This window comes from Ambystoma mexicanum, chromosome 2p, assembly GCF_040938575.1.
Source record: "Ambystoma mexicanum isolate Mex_15411 chromosome 2p, UKY_AmexF1_1, whole genome shotgun sequence".
Taxonomy (NCBI): Eukaryota; Metazoa; Chordata; class Amphibia; order Caudata; family Ambystomatidae; genus Ambystoma; species Ambystoma mexicanum.
In genome coordinates, this window is record NC_090923.1 from 1,259,819,376 (window position 1) to 1,259,833,167 (window position 13,792).

Consider the following 13,792-nt stretch of genomic DNA (forward strand, 5'->3'; position numbering starts at 1 on the left):
GGCACATGACAGGACAGAAACTTTCTTAATTTGCAAGTCTTTATTTTTTAATAGATCTTTTTTAATGAAGATTGAAATTGTATGTTCATTCATATTACACGACAACACAATACATTTTGCGCCAAATTCAACACTAATGCCTCAGGAGCCTTTTACTTGTGAATCCTCTTGACTGAATGAACAGCCACGTCCCCTTGAATTTCTTGACTTGTACTTTTAGAAGTGGCATGCTTCTTTTGTTTTTTTTATTCCATTCTACCAAACTCAGTATTATCACTTTCCCCCTTGTTCTGCACTCCAGCGTAAACTGCTTTGAGGTGATATTTGCAAAGATCGCTCTGAACTACAGCTTTACTTGCTTCTGGGCCTTAATCTTTAATTGGAGCTGAGCAGTGTACTCCGGACGTGGCTGCTTATAGTTGGTTGATTTCTTTTTTGATTTCTGTAACTTTCAAACAGTCCCATTGTGAAATACCATTGTCACAATGTGCTGCAGTGCATGAAAACGTAAAATTAATGGGAGGATTGAGGGAGAGGGAGAGGGGGGAAGAGAGAGGGCGGGAGGGTGGGAAGGAGTGAGGGAGGGAGGGAGGGAGGGAGGGAGGAGAGAGAGACAGAGAGAGAGAAAACAAAGAAAATATGGTATTCGGGGGCTATGTGTTTGCATGGAAAAGATTTTAGGCTTTTAATCAAGTGGAAAGGGGCTCTGTGGCTGGTATCTCAGCCTGTTGATGCTTTGTTGAGTTGCTTGGAACATGCAAGGAAGGAGACCTGAAGCACTCCCGACCAGGTTGCATGTCTCCAAGTTACTGAAATCCCACAGACCTCCTCCCTGTGCCACAAAGTTCTGGGCACTGAGCTCTGCAGTTGTTTCCCACAGGTCGCCAAGTGCCCCAGATTTACTTTCTCATAGTTGCTAGTTACTGCTACCCCACCTCGACCACTATATTTTCCCCAGATACTTGCTACTGTGGAGTAAGCAGGGCTAAGAGAGAGGGAGAGGGGGTGTGCCTATGCAAATCATCTGCCAGTATGCTTCCTGGGAGGTCATTCCATCTCACAAGCTGACACCTGGGCAGTGGCAGGTAATTTGGAGAACAGACATATTCGGACAGGCCACAGAGCAAAGGCTGGGCCGTTGATTGAGGATCCATTTAGCCATGTCTCCCTAAGTTACCGAGGTCCAGAAAAATTCCACCCTCAGCTCTTATAGAGAGGTCCTTGGCCGATCGTGGCCGATCAGGGCAGTGAAGGGTCAGGGGTGACTGCACACTGCCTCACTTTTTCACTGCTTTCTACAGCGGTAATGCCTTTGCAGAAGGGGCCTGTACAAGTGATGTTGTCCTGCGCTATGGGAAAGTGACATTTATCCACTGACATTAACCAAATTACTTGCGCTGTTCAACGCACATACATGCAGAGAAATAATTTTATATTTTTTGGGGAAGGTGTAGAGGGTTCTGCTGATGATTCTTTTAAGCTGTCTGCTACTCTTGTTTTTACATAGAGTCTTTCCTCCCCAGGAATGTTTTACGGCCTACTGTATGTCCCTCCCTTACAACGAAAAATCTGTTGAAAGCACAGAGGTACATAGGAATGGATCTGTTAAGAAATGAAACAAAAAGCCTGGAAAAATGTGGAAACGGGTAGGATTTGGACTTACAATTAACTAACAGTTAGATGTGCTATCCCTTGACCCACTGACCCCCTTTCCTTTTGTGTAATCCTTTTTTTCTCAGTAGGGTTTTCCAAAGTGGATTTCATATAAAAGATCCTAGACCTGCATTCTGTGGCACACATGCCTCATATCCCGTTGCCCTTGATAAACTCACTTCATCTCTCACCAATATAAGCTGTAAAAGATTTTCAGGGCTTAGCCAAGCAAACTAGACGCGGGTCGAAGGTTGAGCAATCCTTTAATCAGCAGCAAAGTTAACATTGAAATCAGCCTCAGAATCTCTTAAAGGATGGTCCAATATCTGTTGCTGGCAGCGCGCAATGGGGCAGCCTGGGTGCTGACACCTTAAGCCATCTCCTGTTCTTGCCTTGTCCTTGATCCAGCCATGGGCCCACATACACTCAGAGGTACAGAGTGTTTCTCATGTCTATGGGTCTTCTGTGATGCTCTTACGCTTGCATCACACAGCCATCGTGATGGGGAGGGGGTGTCGATTTGCAAGCACCCTTGAGCATGAATCTTTTTATCTTTAAATATAATTGGCATTAAACCAAACCCTTTAGGACCAGATCAATACAGCAGCAAAGAATGCTGATGAATTGCTGTTTGCCGCTTAATCCCATAACATCCGACTTCTAAATGGGGTTTGGTCAAATGTTTGCCATAACAAATGTCCTTATGTCAAAGAGCAGAAAGTCCAGAGGTCCTAATCAATGGTTTGGTTGGCTCTCCCTTTGCGCTTGCCTTAAGGCGTCAGCACCAGAGGCTGCCCGATTGCGCCCTGCAAGCAACCAGTGTTGGCCCATCCTTTAAGAGATTCTGAGGCTGATTTCAATGTTATTTTTGCTGCTGATTTAAGGATTGCTCAACCTTCAGCCCACGTTCAGTTTCCTTGGCTATGCCCTTGACATCTTTTACAGCTTGTATTGGTGGGAGATGATGTGAGTTTATCAAGAGCAACGGGATATGAGGCATGTGGGCCATAAAAAACAGGTCTAGGATCATTTTTATAAGAAAGTCTCTTTAAGTAGGGAACTTTGGACAACCCTGCTGAGAGCGAAAGGATTACACAAAAGGTAGGGGTGTCAGTGGGTCAAGGGATAGCACATCTGACTGTGAATCAGTTTATTGTAAGTCCAAATCCTACCTGTTTCAACATGTTTCCAGGCTTTTTGTTTCATTTCTTAACTGAACTTAACTTCCTATGTACCTCAGCAAAACATGTACTAATATTGGAATGAAAATGGGAAAATTGAATTGGCCCCTGCTTCAAAGGATGACACGCACATTCGTAAAGCATTCACTATTTTTGGCACACGACAGGACAGAAACTTTCTTAATCTGCAAGTCTTTATTTTTTAATACATCTTTTTTAATGAAGATTGAAATTGTATGTTCATACATATTACACGACAACACAATACATTTTGCGCCAAATTCAACACTAATGCCTCGGGAGCCGTTTACTTGTGAGTCCTATTGACTGAATGAACAGCCCCACCACCTTCAATTTCTTGACTTGTACTTTTAGAAGTGGCACGCTGCTTTTGTTTTTTTATCCCATTCTACCAAACTCGGTATTATCACTTTTCCCCCTTGTTGTGCACTCCAGCGTAAACTGCTTTAAGGTGCTATTTGCAAACATCGCTCTGAACTACAGCTTTACTTGCTTCTAGGCCTTAATCTTTAATTGTGGCTGAGCAGTGTACTCCGGATTTGGCTGCTTTTAGTTGGTTGATTCTTTTTTGATTTCTGTAACTTTCAAACAGTCCCATTGTGAATTACCATTGTCGCAATGTGCTGCAGTGCAGGGAAACTTAAAAGTAATGGTAGGGAGAGGACGAGGGAGAGGGAGGGGGGTTGTGGGTGGTGGAAAGGAGGGAGGGAGGGAGGGAGAGAGGGAGGGAGGGAGGGAGGGAGGGAGGGAGGGAGGAGAGAGAGACAGAGAGAGAGAAAACAAAGAAAATATGGTATTCGGGGGCTATGTGTTTGCATGGAAAAGATTTTAGGCTTTTAATCAAGTGGAAAGGGGCTCTGTGGCTGGTATCTCAGCCTGTTGATGCTTTGTTGAGTTGCTTGGAACATGCAAGGAAGGAGACCTGAAGCACTCCCGACCAGGTTGCATGTCTCCAAGTTACTGAAATCCCACAGACCTCCTCCCTGTGCCACAAAGTTCTGGGCACTGAGCTCTGCAGTTGTTTCCCACAGGTCGCCAAGTGCCCCAGATTTACTTTCTCATAGTTGCTAGTTACTGCTACCCCACCTCGACCACTATATTTTCCCCAGATACTTGCTACTGTGGAGTAAGCAGGGCTAAGAGAGAGGGAGAGGGGGTGTGCCTATGCAAATCATCTGCCAGTATGCTTCCTGGGAGGTCATTCCATCTCACAAGCTGACACCTGGGCAGTGGCAGGTAATTTGGAGAACAGACATATTCGGACAGGCCACAGAGCAAAGGCTGGGCCGTTGATTGAGGATCCATTTAGCCATGTCTCCCTAAGTTACCGAGGTCCAGAAAAATTCCACCCTCAGCTCTTATAGAGAGGTCCTTGGCCGATCGTGGCCGATCAGGGCAGTGAAGGGTCAGGGGTGACTGCACACTGCCTCACTTTTTCACTGCTTTCTACAGCGGTAATGCCTTTGCAGAAGGGGCCTGTACAAGTGATGTTGTCCTGCGCTATGGGAAAGTGACATTTATCCACTGACATTAACCAAATTACTTGCGCTGTTCAACGCACATACATGCAGAGAAATAATTTTATATTTTTTGGGGAAGGTGTAGAGGGTTCTGCTGATGATTCTTTTAAGCTGTCTGCTACTCTTGCTTTTACATAGTCTTTCCTGCCCAGGAATGTTTTACGGCCTACTGTATGTCCCTCCCTTACAACGAAAAATCTGTTGAAAGCACAGAGGTACATAGGAATGGATCTGTTAAAAAATGAAACAGAAAGCCAGGAACATGTCGAAACTGGTAGTGTTTGGATTTAGCACATTTGACTGTGAGTCAGTTTATTGTATCAGTTGACCCACTGACCCCCTTACCTCCTGTGTAATACTTTTGCTCTCGGTAGGGTTGTCCAAAGTTCCCTTCTTAAGTGGCTTTCTTATAAAAAATACTAGACCTGCTTTTTGTGGCACACAAGCCTCATATCCCGTTGCAGTTGATAAACTCACATCATCTCCCACCAGTACAAGCTGTAAAGGAATTCCAGGGCTTATCCAAACAAACTAGACGTGGGTCAAGGTTGAGCAATCCTTAAATCAGCAGCAAAGTTAAAATTGAAATCAGCCTCAGAATCTTTTAAAGGACGGTCCAACATCTGTTGCTTACAGGGCTCAATCGGACACCCTCTGGTGCTGACGCCTTACCCACCTCCTGTTCTTGCCTTGTCCTTGATACAGCCATGGGCCCACATACACTCAGAGGTACAGAGTTTTTCTCATGTCTATGGGTCTATTGTGATGCTCTCAGGCTTGCATCACCCAGCCATTGTGATGGGGAGGGGGTGTCATTTTGCAAGCACCCTGGAGCATTAATCTTTCTATCTTTAAATATAATTGGCATTAAACTAAAACCCTTAAGGACCAGATCAATACAGCAGCAACGAATGCTTATTCATTGTTGTTTGCCTCTTCATTTCATACCACCCGATATCTAAATGGTGTTTGGACTTTCTGCCCTCTGACATAAGGACATTTGGAATGGCAAACCTTTGACCTGAGATCCTAATGAATGGTTTGATTGACTCTCCCTTTGCGCTTGCTTCTGCAACACATGTACTAATATTGGAATGATAATGGGAAAATTAAATTGGCCCCTGCTCTAAAGGATGACACGCACATTCGTAAAGCATTCACTATTTTTGGCACATGACAGGACAGAAACTTTCTTAATTTGCAAGTCTTTATTTTTTAATAGATCTTTTTTAATGAAGATTGAAATTGTATGTTCATTCATATTACACGACAACACAATACATTTTGCGCCAAATTCAACACTAATGCCTCAGGAGCCTTTTACTTGTGAATCCTCTTGACTGAATGAACAGCCACGTCCCCTTGAATTTCTTGACTTGTACTTTTAGAAGTGGCATGCTTCTTTTGTTTTTTTTATTCCATTCTACCAAACTCAGTATTATCACTTTCCCCCTTGTTCTGCACTCCAGCGTAAACTGCTTTGAGGTGATATTTGCAAAGATCGCTCTGAACTACAGCTTTACTTGCTTCTGGGCCTTAATCTTTAATTGGAGCTGAGCAGTGTACTCCGGACGTGGCTGCTTATAGTTGGTTGATTTCTTTTTTGATTTCTGTAACTTTCAAACAGTCCCATTGTGAAATACCATTGTCACAATGTGCTGCAGTGCATGAAAACGTAAAATTAATGGGAGGATTGAGGGAGAGGGAGAGGGGGGAAGAGAGAGGGCGGGAGGGTGGGAAGGAGTGAGGGAGGGAGGGAGGGAGGGAGGGAGGAGAGAGAGACAGAGAGAGAGAAAACAAAGAAAATATGGTATTCGGGGGCTATGTGTTTGCATGGAAAAGATTTTAGGCTTTTAATCAAGTGGAAAGGGGCTCTGTGGCTGGTATCTCAGCCTGTTGATGCTTTGTTGAGTTGCTTGGAACATGCAAGGAAGGAGACCTGAAGCACTCCCGACCAGGTTGCATGTCTCCAAGTTACTGAAATCCCACAGACCTCCTCCCTGTGCCACAAAGTTCTGGGCACTGAGCTCTGCAGTTGTTTCCCACAGGTCGCCAAGTGCCCCAGATTTACTTTCTCATAGTTGCTAGTTACTGCTACCCCACCTCGACCACTATATTTTCCCCAGATACTTGCTACTGTGGAGTAAGCAGGGCTAAGAGAGAGGGAGAGGGGGTGTGCCTATGCAAATCATCTGCCAGTATGCTTCCTGGGAGGTCATTCCATCTCACAAGCTGACACCTGGGCAGTGGCAGGTAATTTGGAGAACAGACATATTCGGACAGGCCACAGAGCAAAGGCTGGGCCGTTGATTGAGGATCCATTTAGCCATGTCTCCCTAAGTTACCGAGGTCCAGAAAAATTCCACCCTCAGCTCTTATAGAGAGGTCCTTGGCCGATCGTGGCCGATCAGGGCAGTGAAGGGTCAGGGGTGACTGCACACTGCCTCACTTTTTCACTGCTTTCTACAGCGGTAATGCCTTTGCAGAAGGGGCCTGTACAAGTGATGTTGTCCTGCGCTATGGGAAAGTGACATTTATCCACTGACATTAACCAAATTACTTGCGCTGTTCAACGCACATACATGCAGAGAAATAATTTTATATTTTTTGGGGAAGGTGTAGAGGGTTCTGCTGATGATTCTTTTAAGCTGTCTGCTACTCTTGTTTTTACATAGAGTCTTTCCTCCCCAGGAATGTTTTACGGCCTACTGTATGTCCCTCCCTTACAACGAAAAATCTGTTGAAAGCACAGAGGTACATAGGAATGGATCTGTTAAGAAATGAAACAAAAAGCCTGGAAAAATGTGGAAACGGGTAGGATTTGGACTTACAATTAACTAACAGTTAGATGTGCTATCCCTTGACCCACTGACCCCCTTTCCTTTTGTGTAATCCTTTTTTTCTCAGTAGGGTTTTCCAAAGTGGATTTCATATAAAAGATCCTAGACCTGCATTCTGTGGCACACATGCCTCATATCCCGTTGCCCTTGATAAACTCACTTCATCTCTCACCAATATAAGCTGTAAAAGATTTTCAGGGCTTAGCCAAGCAAACTAGACGCGGGTCGAAGGTTGAGCAATCCTTTAATCAGCAGCAAAGTTAACATTGAAATCAGCCTCAGAATCTCTTAAAGGATGGTCCAATATCTGTTGCTGGCAGCGCGCAATGGGGCAGCCTGGGTGCTGACACCTTAAGCCATCTCCTGTTCTTGCCTTGTCCTTGATCCAGCCATGGGCCCACATACACTCAGAGGTACAGAGTGTTTCTCATGTCTATGGGTCTTCTGTGATGCTCTTACGCTTGCATCACACAGCCATCGTGATGGGGAGGGGGTGTCGATTTGCAAGCACCCTTGAGCATGAATCTTTTTATCTTTAAATATAATTGGCATTAAACCAAACCCTTTAGGACCAGATCAATACAGCAGCAAAGAATGCTGATGAATTGCTGTTTGCCGCTTAATCCCATAACATCCGACTTCTAAATGGGGTTTGGTCAAATGTTTGCCATAACAAATGTCCTTATGTCAAAGAGCAGAAAGTCCAGAGGTCCTAATCAATGGTTTGGTTGGCTCTCCCTTTGCGCTTGCCTTAAGGCGTCAGCACCAGAGGCTGCCCGATTGCGCCCTGCAAGCAACCAGTGTTGGCCCATCCTTTAAGAGATTCTGAGGCTGATTTCAATGTTATTTTTGCTGCTGATTTAAGGATTGCTCAACCTTCAGCCCACGTTCAGTTTCCTTGGCTATGCCCTTGACATCTTTTACAGCTTGTATTGGTGGGAGATGATGTGAGTTTATCAAGAGCAACGGGATATGAGGCATGTGGGCCATAAAAAACAGGTCTAGGATCATTTTTATAAGAAAGTCTCTTTAAGTAGGGAACTTTGGACAACCCTGCTGAGAGCGAAAGGATTACACAAAAGGTAGGGGTGTCAGTGGGTCAAGGGATAGCACATCTGACTGTGAATCAGTTTATTGTAAGTCCAAATCCTACCTGTTTCAACATGTTTCCAGGCTTTTTGTTTCATTTCTTAACTGAACTTAACTTCCTATGTACCTCAGCAAAACATGTACTAATATTGGAATGAAAATGGGAAAATTGAATTGGCCCCTGCTTCAAAGGATGACACGCACATTCGTAAAGCATTCACTATTTTTGGCACACGACAGGACAGAAACTTTCTTAATCTGCAAGTCTTTATTTTTTAATACATCTTTTTTAATGAAGATTGAAATTGTATGTTCATACATATTACACGACAACACAATACATTTTGCGCCAAATTCAACACTAATGCCTCGGGAGCCGTTTACTTGTGAGTCCTATTGACTGAATGAACAGCCCCACCACCTTCAATTTCTTGACTTGTACTTTTAGAAGTGGCACGCTGCTTTTGTTTTTTTATCCCATTCTACCAAACTCGGTATTATCACTTTTCCCCCTTGTTGTGCACTCCAGCGTAAACTGCTTTAAGGTGCTATTTGCAAACATCGCTCTGAACTACAGCTTTACTTGCCTCTAGGCCTTAATCTTTAATTGTGGCTGAGCAGTGTACTCCGGATTTGGCTGCTTTTAGTTGGTTGATTCTTTTTTGATTTCTGTAACTTTCAAACAGTCCCATTGTGAATTACCATTGTCGCAATGTGCTGCAGTGCAGGGAAACTTAAAAGTAATGGTAGGGAGAGGACGAGGGAGAGGGAGGGGGGTTGTGGGTGGTGGAAAGGAGGGAGGGAGGGAGGGAGAGAGGGAGGGAGGGAGGGAGGGAGGGAGGGAGGAGAGAGAGACAGAGAGAGAGAAAACAAAGAAAATATGGTATTCGGGGGCTATGTGTTTGCATGGAAAAGATTTTAGGCTTTTAATCAAGTGGAAAGGGGCTCTGTGGCTGGTATCTCAGCCTGTTGATGCTTTGTTGAGTTGCTTGGAACATGCAAGGAAGGAGACCTGAAGCACTCCCGACCAGGTTGCATGTCTCCAAGTTACTGAAATCCCACAGACCTCCTCCCTGTGCCACAAAGTTCTGGGCACTGAGCTCTGCAGTTGTTTCCCACAGGTCGCCAAGTGCCCCAGATTTACTTTCTCATAGTTGCTAGTTACTGCTACCCCACCTCGACCACTATATTTTCCCCAGATACTTGCTACTGTGGAGTAAGCAGGGCTAAGAGAGAGGGAGAGGGGGTGTGCCTATGCAAATCATCTGCCAGTATGCTTCCTGGGAGGTCATTCCATCTCACAAGCTGACACCTGGGCAGTGGCAGGTAATTTGGAGAACAGACATATTCGGACAGGCCACAGAGCAAAGGCTGGGCCGTTGATTGAGGATCCATTTAGCCATGTCTCCCTAAGTTACCGAGGTCCAGAAAAATTCCACCCTCAGCTCTTATAGAGAGGTCCTTGGCCGATCGTGGCCGATCAGGGCAGTGAAGGGTCAGGGGTGACTGCACACTGCCTCACTTTTTCACTGCTTTCTACAGCGGTAATGCCTTTGCAGAAGGGGCCTGTACAAGTGATGTTGTCCTGCGCTATGGGAAAGTGACATTTATCCACTGACATTAACCAAATTACTTGCGCTGTTCAACGCACATACATGCAGAGAAATAATTTTATATTTTTTGGGGAAGGTGTAGAGGGTTCTGCTGATGATTCTTTTAAGCTGTCTGCTACTCTTGCTTTTACATAGTCTTTCCTGCCCAGGAATGTTTTACGGCCTACTGTATGTCCCTCCCTTACAACGAAAAATCTGTTGAAAGCACAGAGGTACATAGGAATGGATCTGTTAAAAAATGAAACAGAAAGCCAGGAACATGTCGAAACTGGTAGTGTTTGGATTTAGCACATTTGACTGTGAGTCAGTTTATTGTATCAGTTGACCCACTGACCCCCTTACCTCCTGTGTAATACTTTTGCTCTCGGTAGGGTTGTCCAAAGTTCCCTTCTTAAGTGGCTTTCTTATAAAAAATACTAGACCTGCTTTTTGTGGCACACAAGCCTCATATCCCGTTGCAGTTGATAAACTCACATCATCTCCCACCAGTACAAGCTGTAAAGGAATTCCAGGGCTTATCCAAACAAACTAGACGTGGGTCAAGGTTGAGCAATCCTTAAATCAGCAGCAAAGTTAAAATTGAAATCAGCCTCAGAATCTTTTAAAGGACGGTCCAACATCTGTTGCTTACAGGGCTCAATCGGACACCCTCTGGTGCTGACGCCTTACCCACCTCCTGTTCTTGCCTTGTCCTTGATACAGCCATGGGCCCACATACACTCAGAGGTACAGAGTTTTTCTCATGTCTATGGGTCTATTGTGATGCTCTCAGGCTTGCATCACCCAGCCATTGTGATGGGGAGGGGGTGTCATTTTGCAAGCACCCTGGAGCATTAATCTTTCTATCTTTAAATATAATTGGCATTAAACTAAAACCCTTAAGGACCAGATCAATACAGCAGCAACGAATGCTTATTCATTGTTGTTTGCCTCTTCATTTCATACCACCCGATATCTAAATGGTGTTTGGACTTTCTGCCCTCTGACATAAGGACATTTGGAATGGCAAACCTTTGACCTGAGATCCTAATGAATGGTTTGATTGACTCTCCCTTTGCGCTTGCTTCTGCAACACATGTACTAATATTGGAATGATAATGGGAAAATTAAATTGGCCCCTGCTCTAAAGGATGACACGCACATTCGTAAAGCATTCACTATTTTTGGCACATGACAGGACAGAAACTTTCTTAATTTGCAAGTCTTTATTTTTTAATAGATCTTTTTTAATGAAGATTGAAATTGTATGTTCATTCATATTACACGACAACACAATACATTTTGCGCCAAATTCAACACTAATGCCTCAGGAGCCTTTTACTTGTGAATCCTCTTGACTGAATGAACAGCCACGTCCCCTTGAATTTCTTGACTTGTACTTTTAGAAGTGGCATGCTTCTTTTGTTTTTTTTATTCCATTCTACCAAACTCAGTATTATCACTTTCCCCCTTGTTCTGCACTCCAGCGTAAACTGCTTTGAGGTGATATTTGCAAAGATCGCTCTGAACTACAGCTTTACTTGCTTCTGGGCCTTAATCTTTAATTGGAGCTGAGCAGTGTACTCCGGACGTGGCTGCTTATAGTTGGTTGATTTCTTTTTTGATTTCTGTAACTTTCAAACAGTCCCATTGTGAAATACCATTGTCACAATGTGCTGCAGTGCATGAAAACGTAAAATTAATGGGAGGATTGAGGGAGAGGGAGAGGGGGGAAGAGAGAGGGCGGGAGGGTGGGAAGGAGTGAGGGAGGGAGGGAGGGAGGGAGGGAGGAGAGAGAGACAGAGAGAGAGAAAACAAAGAAAATATGGTATTCGGGGGCTATGTGTTTGCATGGAAAAGATTTTAGGCTTTTAATCAAGTGGAAAGGGGCTCTGTGGCTGGTATCTCAGCCTGTTGATGCTTTGTTGAGTTGCTTGGAACATGCAAGGAAGGAGACCTGAAGCACTCCCGACCAGGTTGCATGTCTCCAAGTTACTGAAATCCCACAGACCTCCTCCCTGTGCCACAAAGTTCTGGGCACTGAGCTCTGCAGTTGTTTCCCACAGGTCGCCAAGTGCCCCAGATTTACTTTCTCATAGTTGCTAGTTACTGCTACCCCACCTCGACCACTATATTTTCCCCAGATACTTGCTACTGTGGAGTAAGCAGGGCTAAGAGAGAGGGAGAGGGGGTGTGCCTATGCAAATCATCTGCCAGTATGCTTCCTGGGAGGTCATTCCATCTCACAAGCTGACACCTGGGCAGTGGCAGGTAATTTGGAGAACAGACATATTCGGACAGGCCACAGAGCAAAGGCTGGGCCGTTGATTGAGGATCCATTTAGCCATGTCTCCCTAAGTTACCGAGGTCCAGAAAAATTCCACCCTCAGCTCTTATAGAGAGGTCCTTGGCCGATCGTGGCCGATCAGGGCAGTGAAGGGTCAGGGGTGACTGCACACTGCCTCACTTTTTCACTGCTTTCTACAGCGGTAATGCCTTTGCAGAAGGGGCCTGTACAAGTGATGTTGTCCTGCGCTATGGGAAAGTGACATTTATCCACTGACATTAACCAAATTACTTGCGCTGTTCAACGCACATACATGCAGAGAAATAATTTTATATTTTTTGGGGAAGGTGTAGAGGGTTCTGCTGATGATTCTTTTAAGCTGTCTGCTACTCTTGTTTTTACATAGAGTCTTTCCTCCCCAGGAATGTTTTACGGCCTACTGTATGTCCCTCCCTTACAACGAAAAATCTGTTGAAAGCACAGAGGTACATAGGAATGGATCTGTTAAGAAATGAAACAAAAAGCCTGGAAAAATGTGGAAACGGGTAGGATTTGGACTTACAATTAACTAACAGTTAGATGTGCTATCCCTTGACCCACTGACCCCCTTTCCTTTTGTGTAATCCTTTTTTTCTCAGTAGGGTTTTCCAAAGTGGATTTCATATAAAAGATCCTAGACCTGCATTCTGTGGCACACATGCCTCATATCCCGTTGCCCTTGATAAACTCACTTCATCTCTCACCAATATAAGCTGTAAAAGATTTTCAGGGCTTAGCCAAGCAAACTAGACGCGGGTCGAAGGTTGAGCAATCCTTTAATCAGCAGCAAAGTTAACATTGAAATCAGCCTCAGAATCTCTTAAAGGATGGTCCAATATCTGTTGCTGGCAGCGCGCAATGGGGCAGCCTGGGTGCTGACACCTTAAGCCATCTCCTGTTCTTGCCTTGTCCTTGATCCAGCCATGGGCCCACATACACTCAGAGGTACAGAGTGTTTCTCATGTCTATGGGTCTTCTGTGATGCTCTTACGCTTGCATCACACAGCCATCGTGATGGGGAGGGGGTGTCGATTTGCAAGCACCCTTGAGCATGAATCTTTTTATCTTTAAATATAATTGGCATTAAACCAAACCCTTTAGGACCAGATCAATACAGCAGCAAAGAATGCTGATGAATTGCTGTTTGCCGCTTAATCCCATAACATCCGACTTCTAAATGGGGTTTGGTCAAATGTTTGCCATAACAAATGTCCTTATGTCAAAGAGCAGAAAGTCCAGAGGTCCTAATCAATGGTTTGGTTGGCTCTCCCTTTGCGCTTGCCTTAAGGCGTCAGCACCAGAGGCTGCCCGATTGCGCCCTGCAAGCAACCAGTGTTGGCCCATCCTTTAAGAGATTCTGAGGCTGATTTCAATGTTATTTTTGCTGCTGATTTAAGGATTGCTCAACCTTCAGCCCACGTTTAGTTTCCTTGGCTATGCCCTTGACATCTTTTACAGCTTGTATTGGTGGGAGATGATGTGAGTTTATCAAGAGCAACGGGATATGAGGCATGTGGGCCATAAAAAACAGGTCTAGGATCATTTTTATAAGAAAGTCTCTTTAAGTAGG

General features: G+C 44.6%; 2 non-coding genes across 2 annotated transcripts; both read left to right on the plus strand.

Moving 5' to 3' along the window:
• Positions 1 to 5,436: 5,436 nt before the first annotated feature.
• On the plus strand, positions 5,437 to 5,543 carry LOC138568637 (U6 spliceosomal RNA). Its single transcript, XR_011302956.1, has one exon. It is a non-coding gene; the product is annotated as a U6 spliceosomal RNA (small nuclear RNA).
• Positions 5,544 to 10,975: 5,432 nt separating this feature from the next.
• Positions 10,976 to 11,082, plus strand: LOC138568638 (U6 spliceosomal RNA). The gene has a single exon (XR_011302957.1). It is a non-coding gene; the product is annotated as a U6 spliceosomal RNA (small nuclear RNA).
• Positions 11,083 to 13,792: the final 2,710 nt, after the last annotated feature.